This window comes from Penaeus monodon, chromosome 21 (assembly GCF_015228065.2).
Source record: "Penaeus monodon isolate SGIC_2016 chromosome 21, NSTDA_Pmon_1, whole genome shotgun sequence".
Taxonomy (NCBI): domain Eukaryota; kingdom Metazoa; phylum Arthropoda; class Malacostraca; order Decapoda; family Penaeidae; genus Penaeus; species Penaeus monodon.
Genome location: NC_051406.1, coordinates 17,092,383 through 17,093,101, shown reverse-complemented (window position 1 = coordinate 17,093,101; position 719 = coordinate 17,092,383). Strand labels below are relative to the sequence as shown.

At 40.5% G+C, this 719-nt stretch overlaps 1 pseudogene; it reads left to right on the top strand.

Annotated features, from left to right (window-relative positions):
• Positions 1 to 719, top strand: part of LOC119586278 — a 34,136-nt pseudogene that overhangs the window by 27,797 nt on the left and 5,620 nt on the right.

Below are 719 nucleotides of genomic sequence, written 5' to 3'. Positions count from 1 at the left end.
CTTAATACAAGATTATTTTCTATGTGAATATTTTAAGTCCTTGTTTATTTAAAGAAATTGATGATACCATTACCAGAGAAGTATATGATATTTATTATATTTATGATTCAAATCTGCAAGGATTACTTTAATTTTCATAACATCCTTCCAGTAATTCTGGATTATACTGATTAATGTTGATTGCAGAATAAATGTTTTAGATTTGTTTTAAACACTGAAATATTTTAGACTTACTTTATTATCATATTGCAGGAGGACCCAGCTCATAAGACAATGGCTATGGAAATTCCAAGCACTGGAGACTTGTCAGGCTTTAGTGTATGATAGTAGATTTCCACCCTTATCAGTAACAAGTAAAGCAAATTCAAAGCAAAATGGAACATAGACCTATCCCTGCCATCACAGTCAAGTCCCTCCAAGGACTTGCTGTGTACAAGCTGGCTAAGATGCTGCTGACCAGTGCCATTCCACCAAGCCTGGAGAAATACGTCCCCTTCCTCAGCCGGTACGACCATGTGGATGTCAAGGAGACTGATGCCTCCCTGATGCCCATTGGCTGCGGGACAGTCTTCCAGCGCAAGAGGCTGGAGGGAAGGAGTGACACTCTTGTCCAGTGGAACACCCTCGACGACATCATTCTTGCCGAGGCTGGACAGTGCCATGACCATCTCCTGCCAGCTAAGGAAATTCTCATTGTAAGAATTTATACAGGGAAGATG